General features: G+C 35.3%; 1 long non-coding RNA gene across 1 annotated transcript; it reads left to right on the top strand.

Annotated features, from left to right (window-relative positions):
• Positions 1-666: 666 nt before the first annotated feature.
• Positions 667-5,132, top strand: LOC129262982 (uncharacterized). Its single transcript, XR_010294917.1, has 4 exons — positions 667-757; positions 2,438-2,604; positions 3,384-3,496; positions 4,437-5,132. It is a non-coding gene; the product is annotated as an uncharacterized LOC129262982 (long non-coding RNA).
• The last annotated feature ends 7,716 nt before the right edge of the window (positions 5,133-12,848 follow it).

Raw genomic sequence — 12,848 nt, forward strand, 5'->3', positions numbered from 1 at the left:
GAAAACTTTAAGTGAAAAACGTAACGGACATGACACTGAAAATGATAAAGAAATCACACAAATCTGAAGATCGATTTCTTTAAAATTGATGAATGGCATAAAATTTAATGATGATTTTGTATTGATGTAAACATTAATCAACTATTCAGAAGTTAAAAGAGACCTCTGGGACCTTATTTGCTTTTAGTAGAGACAGAAAAGATGAATTGTTTAAAAATAGCCACGTTTTTTAGATTTTGCAATTTACTATTCAATTTTTTTTATGATGGAAAAAAATACAAAATTTTATCAATATTGCAATTTTTCTATTGGAAATTGAAACTTTATAGATTACTTTTTAAGAAAATTTAACTGCTTAAGTGAAATCTGAAACTTCATTTTTTCTCTAAAGTGAACATTTTCCATGGAATTGCCCTTATGTCATCAGTCCCCTCATTTATAGTGACCAGGGGGGTGTTTCATCAATATTTTCGTCCGACAACTGTCAGCGCTGACTAAAATTGTCAGCGCTGACAATTTAGTCAGCGCTGACAAAAATTCGTTTCATCAAACTCTCGGAGCTCCTCTGACTATTGTCAGAGAATTTTTATTTTACAAATCGTCTTGAACGAGGTTCGCTGACTAATTAGGCCACGCCCACTCCCAAAGTCGTGAAAAAGATGTAAAATTGATTGATGTTTTCGCCACGACGATTCGAAATGAAACGAAGAAATGAGAAGAAGCGAAGGTCCTCGTAGAGGTGAATGAGGATTTTACCGTAAGTAAAACCCTTCAAAATGTCGTTCATATTGTATGTAAGGTGATTGAATTATTCGTTGTGCGTGATTATCAAATGAATTACAAGAAAAGAGGATCTTCTGGCAGGACCCCTGTCGATACGATCGGTGAACTTGACAGTACAAAATCCAGTCTAGTCCCATACCCGTGTTTCTGTGTCTGTAGAACTATCTCAGGTCCAAACTAACGACACGGCTCACGGCTGTCACGTTTTTATGATCCGCACATGGCTGCAATGTTATAAATTTTGCAAAGAGAATTCTTTATATTGTTCTACCTTTATGTCATTCTATGTTGCAAATCATATTTTTTCATTTCCTTTGGTTTTGTAATAATTTTGTTGCTCGGTGTAGTCGGAGATTGGCTTGATCACCAGGCAAACCAGCGTGTGCAATTGTAAATGTACACATATCCAATGGGGCCATCCTAATTCTGTGTTACAGAAATTGGAATTGAACAGGAGCTAAATCACATGGTAATAGTGTGAGTGGTAAATTTGTAAAGTGGATGTTCTCAACTATTAATGTAGGCTTAGCCTTAGCAAGTCACAAGTCGAATGAAGTGAAGGCTCTCGACAGCTGTCGAGGATTCGGGCGGGGGGGGGGGGGTGATGCGATTGTGGCAGAGGTGCGTTCACACCCAATAAAAATTAAAATCTAGATATAAAAAAATTATTAGATCTAAGTTTTAAATAGTGCAACCGGCCCGTGGCCGTACTGGTATAGCTTATAGGCCTAGATCTATCTTAAATTATCTTTGACTTTGCGCACCCAAGTGAAATGAGCCATTTCATAGCTCCCTTTAAAAAAAAATATTGATCGTCCAATTTGGGGGAGACGAAATAATGCTCTTCATTTGTGTGCGATTATGAAGTTTGTTTGGCTTTTATTTTTCTAAGTCAATTTTTTAGACAAATTACTATTTAGCATGAATCTGCAATAGCATCGGTGTTATTGGGGTAAATAAATTAAATTATTGTTGATAATGTCTCTTAATCTATTTTTTGAAAAATACTGTCGTACCACATAAAGTTAGAGTCTAGTCATACCTAACCTTAAATAGCATGTAAAGGTTAAAGGTCTCTTCATTAGAAAAAAATATAGGAGAATATGGAATGGATCTCATCAATCCCAAGTATTTTTCTGCCTTGAATCTCATATTAAAGTTCCATTGAACAAAGGTCACAGTCCAGAAATAGTTGACAGTTTGATGGTTTGATGGGGATGCAATTTGCTGCAGTTATGAATTAGGAGCCTATTCATATTTTTTATTAATTTGATTGTGGCTTTTAACCGGCAAGGTATCCAAGCGCTATTGAGTTTGAAAAAAACTTTTATTTTTATTTTTTAATTTAAAAAAAAAATTATTGAAAAAGCTGTTTTACTATTTTGTATGGTTAATGTGTTAATTACCGTCTTGTTTATAATCAAGTGAAAATTATATGAATTAACAAGGATAAATTGTTGACCGATTGTTGGTAAATTCTATAAATTTCAGGATAATAAAAGAAGAAAAATGATTGGTATATTCGATCATTCCCCTTTATGAAATGTCAACAATATTCATTGAAAGTGCAGTATTTTTCAATGATCACTGTAAATCTACATATTTTCTTTGCTACATGTATAACAATGTGATATTATTAATATTTTAATTTCAGACTATGGACATTTGAACAGTATGCAGAAGAAGACGGATCTGGAACTAGAAAGCAAGGCTCTGACTGGTCTACTACAGCAAGGAATGTGCCAGCGGCCAATTTGATGAACATGTGACAGAAGATTTGGCAATGGGTGAAGAAATACCGAGATTGAAATGCAACCACAGGTAACATGTAGACTAGTAAAATGCGATAATGATTAAAAAATAATGAAGGATATTGTTTTGGTTGCAGAATGTAAAATCATAAAAACCCACATCAATGACAATGAAATCGGACTGTGACCGGATTTTCTATTTAAAGTCAGTTTGAAATGCAAACATTACATAAGCATGAAAGACATAATAGATTCAATATATTTTGCATGTTAGCTGCAGGGTCAGCAGAACGGTTTTGAAAGTGAGGGGGCTGAGCCGAAAGTGGGGGGGGGGGGGGGGGGCTGACCAATGCAAAAAATCATAAGCAGATGGTCAATTTTACATTTTTGTACATGGTTTTGGAAAACAGTGCGGGGGCTGAAAAATATGAAATGACCATCTGGTTACGATTTTTTGCATGGTCAGCCCGTTCACTGTAAAAACCGTTCCGCTGACCCTGCAGCTAACATGCACCCCCCCCCCCCCCGCCGGTTTCCGGAGCCCCTGCTCTCACCCCTCAATCCATTTAGCACTACTTGCTCATGTGTATGTACATACAAGCTACATTGTGAGGAATAATTTCACTTTTTAAGTTTCTCAGCCAGAGCATATGTCATTTTTACTATTGTTTGTATTTTTTATTAACATAATAAAAACTTGAACCCTTTATTTACCCCCTTCTATATGAAACCTGGTAATCAAAAGATGTTTTATTTCCTGTTTTTAGACATGTACATATACATGTGAGAAGAAATACCAGATTATGGCAAATATTTTAATTAGTTATTTCAATACTATTTTTCCTTCAGGTGGAGGCTTCAACCAAACTTTTCAGACAGACATGAGATACAAAGTTACACAAGTATAAATGGTTGAAGGTTTAGGAGAGCCAGACAAGAAGGCAGGAAATGTGATGTCACTTGTAAGTTAAAACACTCTTAATTATGACTGCCTCACTTTGGCGAAGAAAGTAAAGTCACATTAAAAAAAATATTAAATTACTGGTACTGCTCTCTTCTTTATTTGTTCTACTCAAATATTTGAAAACAATGACATCTATAAGTGCTTAGATGCTTAATTGATTAATGGTGATATTTATTGGACAGTTGTAAAACAACCAATATCAATCAATGCTAGATGGTGTGACTTGCTTTCTATTGCCAAAGTAGTAAATGAATGTTCCATTGTTCTGCATTCCTATTAGACCCCCCCCCCGCCCCATCACCATCTGCTTTGTATGGGAGTAACACTGGAAGATTACCCCCCCCCCCAAAAAAAAAAAAAAAAAAAAAAAAAATTATATCTCTTGTAGGCCTGTATAAATGTAATGCCTACAAAAGCAGTCATGAAACCTCATTAATTCAAATGATCTTGGTAGGGGGGGGGGTGCCTCAGGATCTTGCCTGTTGATTGTGCACTCGCTTCAGAAATCATGCTGCTGTTCCTGATGTTTTTTTTTTTTTAATTTAATATGATAACATGACTCTTGCATGAAATCAGCATTTGGCTCAAGAAATAAAGACCAAATGTGATAATTTTGGATTTTGACTCCCTTTCTTTGGTAAACCAATGAGAAAAACCCAAGTCATCAAAATCAATTGTGTATAAAAAAAGAGGAAATTTTAATCATTTTCTTATGCATTTCTTTGTTATTAACTTTTTTGTTTTCATTGTTTAATAAGGCTTTGGTGACAATATTTTAACCATTTAGAACTTAAAGTTCTTATTTCAAACATTAGAAATAAAAAAATGTTTTAACAATGATAATTAAATTAAGAATAAATGACTGATATCAATAATGATGGAAATTGATATCTTTATTAATAAAATATCACATGCTCTATAAATTAAATCCATTTCAGTTACTTCCATGAACATGGACAGCAGCAGGAGCAACAACAGCATCAGCAGCTGAAACTACAACTGCAGTAAGAGATGCAACAACCACACCGACAACATCAACAGCAGCAGGAGCTCCAACAATCATGCAGGGAACATCGGGCGCAACATAAATAACTTCATCAAGAGATGCAACAACCACAGTGGTAAACATCAACAGCAGTAGCAACAACGACAGTAGAAACAAAGCAAACAGCAAGGATTCTAACAAGCAATCATACAAGCAACAACACAAGCGACAACATCAATAGATGCCTCAGGAGATGCAACAGCCACACTCGTAAACAGCAGCAGTAGCAGCGATGACAACAGCAACCACACAGGCACCACCTTGAGCAACATCAGTAGCAAAAATAACTAATTGCACCAGGAGATGCAACAACCACACCCACAACACCAAGAGCAGCAAAAACAAACAGCAATTCCAGCAATCACGATGACAACAGCAGCAGCAACACCAACAACACTAATGAACATTGAAAAAACTTGTACAAAAGTCAATGAGGTCGCATTTTTCAGACATTATCAGACATTATTGATTAAAAAATGCACAATGATTTATTTGGGTTAAAGAAAATTATGTTTGAAAAAATGTGTACATTTGAAGATGTTTCCTATGTATTGATTGATATAATATAGTTTTAAAGATGAAAATATTATTCTTGAAATGTCTACTTTTTATTTGTCATTGACTAAAAATAAATACATTTTCTTTGAATTTTCTCAATGAAATGAAAAATAAGCAATTTATTAAAATGTTACATTCAAAATCAACTGAAATTGATCGATTTTAGCTGCAAAGGCCCTCAAAAGGCTGATTAGTCGGTGAAAATAAGTTTTGTCGGTAGGTGAAGGCCACCGACAAAATTAGTCGGTGGTTTCCAATAATTTGTCGGAGAAAATCACCGACAAATTTTCATGAAATGGAATTTAGTCGGTGATGGCAAAATTGTCGGTGAAAATGAAATTAGTCGGTGAAAATCACATTTAGTCGGAGAAAACCACCGACTAATTGTTTGATGAAACGCCCCCCAGGATGTGCATATAACTGTTTGGTGAAATTTAGCAAAACTTTAAAACGTCATAACTTTCTTATTTCAGATCCGATTTTGATGAAATTTTCAGTGTTATTCTTGTTTGATTTTTCTCTTTCTATTCAAATCATCTTTTTGTTGGGATGGACTTGTCCTTTAAAGTATGCAAGGATCGGTTAGCCCCAGTATTTACTAAGTTATTTGATAAATCCCTCATTTTAGGTAGCATCCCACAGTTATGGAAACAATCAATAATCATCGCCATTCCAAAAGGAAACCAAATCATACAAATGAATGATTTCAGACCAATATCTCTTACATGCAATGTAATGAAATGTTTGGAGAAAATCCTTCTGAAACATCTCATTAGACAAGTGGGTGACCAGATAGATATGTATCAGTTTGCTTATAGAGAAGGTAGAGGAGTAGACGATGCAATTTTGACATTTCTACATAATATATATAATCACTTGGATTACGCAGGTAATTCTGTTAGATGCTTATTCGTTGATATTTCAAGTGCTTTCAACACAATTGTACCGCATATACTTGCTAACAAGCTTGTAGAGATGAAAGCACATCCTACCCTTATTTTATGGATTCAAATTTTTTTAACGAAAGACAACAATATGTTCACATGGGAAATGTAAACTTTCATATCAGATTAGTATTGGAGCGCCCCAAGGCGTTGTTCTTTCCCCAGTGTTATTTTCTATCTACACAAGTAATTGTAAGAGTGTATTGCCAAATTGCCACATCACAAAGTATGCCGATGATACGGTAATTTCGGGCTATATATCAGACATCAGAAGTGAAAATGAGTATGTCAGTGCCGTAAATTGATTTGTAGAGTGGTGTGAACGCCACTACCTCAAATTGAATGTCTCAAAGACAAAGGAAATGGTCATAGACTTCCGGAGAAATCCACAAGCAAGACAGCAGATTATTATTCAAGGGTCACAAATTGAAAGAATGCAAAATTATAAATATCTGGGAACAACTGTATGTGAATCTCTCGACTAATTGAAAGTGTTGCTACATACAACATCATCTGCTAATTCGGTAATGCAACGCAGGCAGATATAAAAAAGATAGACAGAACGAGGAGAGTAGCCCAACATATAATTGGATGCAATGATTTAGATTCGATGACCATTCTATATGAGGAAAGAGTAGTGGCTCAAGTTAGATGAATCATGAATGACCCCACCCATCCACTCCGTCATAACTATATCTACAATAGGTCGGGTTTCCGCCTTTGCGTACCTACAATGTAGATCTGCCCGAGCAAGGACGGGACAATTTTTCACCCCAAACTCGATCCACCTCTTCAACGCTACTGCACAAAGATACTGGTCAATTTGATAATTAGCCACCAATGAATGTATGCCCGAATTCTTGATTCTTTAATCTCTATTCGAAAGTTATAATTATTGTTACAAGACATTGACCATGTAAACCCTATGTTTATATTAAGTTTATTATTCCTGCTGACTTGTTGATTTATTCATATTTTTCATCTCATTTGTAAACTTCATTTCCTTGTAAGCATTATTTTGTATTTGGATTATAAAGTTATCAATTCAATCAATTCATTAAAGTGGAATCATTTGATCAATGCTATCGATCAAATTTAATTTTCTTACCTTCCTTTCTATCTTCTTCCATCAAAAGAGGAAACATGCCTATCCCACTTCCATAATTCAATTTAACTGAGATGTTTAAATTTGAACGTCAGTATTGTGAGAAAGATATGTTTTTACAGAATGTCAAACAATTTTTATATTTCAAGTGCGATTCCATGGTAAGTCGAATTACACTTTTACGTGTCTTTTTTAATACTTGGTGCTGTCAGTTTTACAGGGGTAAGTATTTCTGTCAAGTTTATACTGTCGATTTATCTTGACATCTGAGGCTATAGAACAATACATACAGAATAGTTGTAGGATGTGTATTGTGGAAACTGTGACGTCCCAAAAATCGGTCAGTCGCATTACACAAAAAGGACATGGAAAAAACGTGACTGATTACTTTTTAATAGTTCTTTTAAATCAAAACACTTTTGCAAATTTCAGTACCTGCAAAACATAACTTACATATAGAAGTGTCAAATAAGACATTTGAATTTGGGAAGCAACTTTGAGTTTCTCTTGTGGATAGAAAAACTCCGGTCAGTCGCATTACACTTTGTCCAGCACCACAAATTTGACATCTTTTAACCTTTACCGCACCCTATATTTGACAATTTTCTTTTGATATGATGTAAAATGATGACTTTCAGATTATCCAGCTGAAAATTTTGAAAAACAAACAATTTTCTGTTGAATTGAAATTAAGTTACAAAAATATATGTAGTCCCATGTATATAATTTTTGGTATGGTTCGGATTCTCCTAAAGGAAATGCATAAGATAAAAAAAATTGAGACTTAAGTATGATCCCCTTTTGTATTTATGAACTTCCATGAGTTTTAATAAAATATATTAATCCAAATTTGAAATAGAGCCAATATTGATTTTTGGAAAATGTCCGCTTTTGCTTGGAATCACCCTCAAAATAAATGTAATCTCCCTTATTAAGATCTCTCATTGTAAATCTTGAGAGTTATAAAATTGTTTCTATTTCAAAATGACTACAAACTTCATTTCAACACTGTAGTTTTCCCAGGATCTCACTTGAAAGTCTATTAATCAATCCATATTCATCCCTATGCTTGTGCAGTTTAATATTTCTTTCAATTCTTACTTTTTCACCTTTTATTTGTTTTATGCTTGACTTTTTAAAAGAAATGCGAAACTAGATTTCTGTTGTGTAATTCACGTAAAAAAATTAAAACCAACTGCATAGTTGGCCTTTAATGTTACTTACATGAACAGAAACTAATGGCAAAAAGTATCCTTTTTTCAATTTTTATTTCACATGTGCATGCCAGGGCTCAAATTAAGAATTCAAAGGGGCAAGGCCATTTTTAAAAAGGGCACTTTCTGCGTGGAGCAAGTGGCCTTGGATACCACAAAATTTCAAGGGGCATCAAGGTCATTCGAAAGGGCATGAAGGTCACTTTTAAAGGGCAGCTTGTATTCTGGTCAAATCGTCACCAAGGCCAATATTCTATAAAAAAGTATATAGCGCAGTTGACCTACGGCACTTCTTTATCAGAATAGATCTAGATCTAGGCCTATGTCAGGGAGTAACATTCTTTCAGGGGCACAAAAATAAATTCTGGTGAAATTTTTTTTGGGGTTCGACTTTTTCGGGGGCTACCTTTCCACTTCTTAAAATAATTAATTTTTTGATGTTGAGCCTACTGACGAAACTCACAATTTCTAGACTATTCTAATTCAGAGAAATAAAAAAAAAGTTCACATCAATTTAATTATTTAGACTTCTCTCCCAAGTAACATCGCTATTGCCAAACAATACCCTTTAATTTAAGTGTTATAAAAAATGGAAATAACATTCCACAAATATCCAAAATTGTTTGTAAGTCAACCTAATCAAAAATTCAATAGAGATAGGAGTAGAAATCATTCCACAAAAGTCTCATCGTAGATCACTTCACGATGTGCACAACTCAGCTCAGCCTCAATCACACCGCACACACACTCATGCTCAGGCTGTGACAGCATCACAGAGCAGATATCTAGGCCACCAGAACTGGGGACGAAATCTTCTGATCCCCGCTAAACTGAATGCTGAAGTGCCAAACTTTTTCATGTATTCCAAAAGCAATGGGATATCTCTCAGGTATAAATCATGTGAAACAATCAATAAATGTTGAATATCACCCAGAATGAATTCTTCAATGACAAGAGCTTTCCAGGTCTTTCAAAGTCAAATTCATCCTATTTGTTTGGTACATTTTGAGGAAGATCTGGGGCCCGTTTCTCAACACCGTCATAAGTCTAACTTCTTGACTAAATAGGAGATAGTGAGCTACTTGTCCGCTAAGCATTTCACAAAGCCCTCTTTACCAAGATCGGGTACAACAACCTCACTAAATATTTATGACACCTCCGAACCTGTCATAACTTCTTTCTTAATGACGTAGTGGCATCACGTGGGTAGACTATGACATGCAAAATTGCCTTGAAATTTGGAAATTGTAATCTTACGTAATCATTCATAGCAGTTGAAATTACATTGCAAAACAGGTGTGATAGATCATTCAATAATAATTGTAATGCACAGAAACTATAAAAACTGTTGGTAAAACGCAACAAAACCACTCATTTTGAAATAGTAAAGTAATTGAATCGATAAAGATTCTACCACGGCAGGTCATCCATAACTGGACTCGTATTTGTCGTTTTCAAACACTTATCAACATTTTTGATAAATTCTATCTCTAATTTATGCAAAGAATTTGTCAAATCGTGTGTTTCGGTATGTAAAAAAAACAACTATATTTTGATGTTTGGAACCATAAATAAACGTATAATTATCATTATTTTACAAAGATAACAATTGTGGTTTACTTTCGTAAACTATCAAAATTTACTATCCCGAGGATACCCATCTCATTGTCCCCATGTGATTTTTTAGTCATGAAATGATATATTCATAATTTGATTTTCTCAGCAATTGAATGCTCAAGTCTTCATGGTTTAAGTATGCATGGTTCATATTTTGCCTCTGCTATTTAGATGTATTTCCAAATTAATCACAATAATTGCAGTTTTATCACATTTTTGCTTTTAAAAAATTATGCTATTTTGTGACTAAGGCTACGTCTCGTCTGCTCTTTCTACCGATAGTATCGATATCAAGGGATTCTAGTTAGGAAGCCCTTTGTGAAACGGGTTTAGTAAGATTGGAACTAACTCCCTGGTTGGTGGATAAAGATATGACTAACTTGTCCAGGTGTTGAGAAACAGGCCCCAGACAGACAGTACCATTATCCAGAGGGAATTTCTAATTTTGCAAATGGACTAATATTTTCCCTCATACCTCCAAATCCCCCCACTTATGGACTCTTCTCTATCTATTTGGGGAATTACCCAATTCATGCATTGTACTCGCTCTGGCCTCTGCAATTTCAGGGTTTCACTCGTCACTGCGCCCGAGGTATTCGTAAAATGACATTTCTGACATTATTTCATATCATAAAATGAAAATTTCGTCATACATATACATATAATGAGACGAAAGGGCATGACAATCAAAAGAAAAGGGGCATTTCTTTGACCAAAGTTGCACGACGGCCAGAAGAAAAAGGGTCAGTAACGTTATGGCTGTGACAGTATAACTTTTCTGGGGGCATGACGGCCAAAAAAAGAGGCATCTATGGCCATGGCCGTCAATTAATTCGAGTCCTAGCATGCAGTTAGCAATAAGCAGCTCTCCTTGCTCTCTTCCCTTCCTACTAAGTTAGGTACTACAGCTCCTCCTTCCAAATTTAAAGTCTCTCCTTTCTAGTATTCCACCCTCATCTCACTTGTCTCGAGCTTCTGTTTTTTCTTCTTTATCTTCTTCTCCCTTCCCTCCTATCAATAAATTATTTCATTTTGAGTGGACTCAAGTTTCATGATTTGGACTGATTAACATAATTTAAGGCAATCTTGTCTTAAAGTTCTTAAAATTGTGTTTTACATTTTTTTTTGCTATTCCCTTTTCTTTGTCACTTGGAAGTTTTGTTCAACAATCATCAACTTTTGTGAAATATTAGCCATACAAACAAAATATAGGCCTAGATTCTATAATTACAAATGTTCTTATAACGCCCAAAATGAGCAACATTATTAACAACTATATTCTTAAACTTAGTGGCGCATCTTCAGCCGAGTGTGAGAATGTGAGTCGAGTTCACCTCCGGAAGAGCAGGCTCAACATTCAAAATCAAATGGCAAACAAATTTGGTAGCATATGGGACTGAACATTCCTCTCGCACATATACAAACCTTGTCCTCTGCAATCACCTCTTCACGTCCTTTTGGATACCATGCAATCCGAGCCTCGCCTTTTCTGACGATGTCCGAGGCGTCATCATCTTCGTCTTCGGAACTGCTGTCGCCTGTGTAACTGTAGGTGACGAGGCCAAGTTGAATTTGGCCCCTATGTTTCCTCCTTACCACATCTTCTTTCGACAGGGTTGTCGCCATTTTACTTCGAAGATCAATGTAGTATCGATTACAGGATACGATTGCGGCGATTTTGATTTGTCTTGATTTTGATATTATAATGCATGGTACATTAAAGGAAAAAAATTATGCTTAAGTTGAGATTAAGGCCTATATCGGTGTTTTGGTTCCTACCAAGCTCATTTACTATGCAAAAACCCTCTAGTCATGAATATCACTTGGATAAAAGAAGCTAATTTTTCAGGGCTTGCGGACTGACTGAACGTTAGAAATAATTAATCAAGTCACAGAATATCGATCATTTTTTTTCACCAATTATTCATAGCGGCCCATCACTGGTTGTCACATTATTACAAAATGTCACTGAATAATAAATAAATAAGTACCAAAGCTGCTATAGTATGACGGGCAAGACTCATTTTACCATGGACATGATTTTACAAATGGTGTTGTGTAATAGCCCTATTAGGCTATAAGCTTAAGATTCAATAATTCATTTTCATTTAGGTCCAACAAAATAGGAAAAAGAATGATATCCAGAAAATTCCCAAACCATTTAATATTGGATAGGCCTATATAGTCCACGAATCTATATGACAGTGTACAAAACACTTTGTCTTAAGGAAATGGAAGGAGCCACTTAAAAGTATAATTCCTTGTATGGAGCGTGCATGGATCCCTCAAAATAGCCTCAAGTCCTGCGACATTTGGCGCTCTTAATATCTCAGAGGGCATAGAGTTAGAGGGTTTTTTCTCTCTTTATCTCCCTCTATCATGGTGACCTTTCCTTTTTTTCTTCCTGTTCTATGTATGCCCCATGGCAGAAGAATATTATAATGACTCCAAACATTGAAGTGCATGTCTGCATCCTTTTGAGGCAACCGGCAGGGGAGGGGGGGGGGGCGGTGGTCTCGAAAGTGATTTAAAAATCATGCTTGTGTTCGTGTTAATGATTTATCTATTCTATGAATTTACCTTGATGTATATAGTCACGTATTGTATTACCGGACACTATTATGATTCCGGACGCGCATATTACTGCGTTCTAAAACAAATTCGTACCGTAAGACTTCCGCAATTAAATTTCACAGCTGGAGCAATACATAGAACAAGATTGCAAAAACAAGGCGAAAAATCCAACTTTTACCTAGGGCTAATTATCTCTAAATATGACAGAAAATGCTTAAAATATCATAGGCCTATAACATAGTTTTGTATTAACAATTGATATATTTTCTAACGGAAATATGGGCCTGATTTGC

The sequence above is a fragment of the Lytechinus pictus genome, chromosome 10 (assembly GCF_037042905.1).
Source record: "Lytechinus pictus isolate F3 Inbred chromosome 10, Lp3.0, whole genome shotgun sequence".
In the NCBI taxonomy this organism is placed as follows: domain Eukaryota; kingdom Metazoa; phylum Echinodermata; class Echinoidea; order Temnopleuroida; family Toxopneustidae; genus Lytechinus; species Lytechinus pictus.